The sequence below is a fragment of the Chrysochloris asiatica genome, unplaced genomic scaffold (assembly GCF_000296735.1).
Source record: "Chrysochloris asiatica unplaced genomic scaffold, ChrAsi1.0 scaffold00374, whole genome shotgun sequence".
In the NCBI taxonomy this organism is placed as follows: Eukaryota; Metazoa; Chordata; class Mammalia; order Afrosoricida; family Chrysochloridae; genus Chrysochloris; species Chrysochloris asiatica.
The window spans coordinates 1,369,822-1,370,246 of NW_006408892.1; positions in this window are offsets into that span (position 1 = coordinate 1,369,822).

The window sequence follows — 425 nt, forward strand, 5'->3', positions numbered from 1 at the left end:
TGCTTTATTAACTACATGAAGGCTTCCGATTGTGTGGATCATGACAAGCTATGGACAGCATTGCGAAGTTTGAGTATTCTGGAACAATTAATTGTGCTCATGAGGAACCTGTCTATAGACCAAGAGGTAGTCAGTCATTTGAATAGAACACGGGAACACCAACTGGTTTAAAATTAGGAAAGGTATGCGCCAGGGTGGTCTTTGATCTTCACTAGTAAGTATTTTAAGTCCTCTTCACTTTCACCAAGCAAGGTTGTATCATCTGCATATCGCAGGTTGTTAATGAGTCTTCCTCCAATTCTGATGCCACGTTTTTCTTCATAGAACCCAGCTTCTCAGATTATTTGCTGAGCATACAGGTTGAATAAGTATAGTGAAAGAATACAACCCTGTCACATACCTTTACTCATTAACAACCTATGATA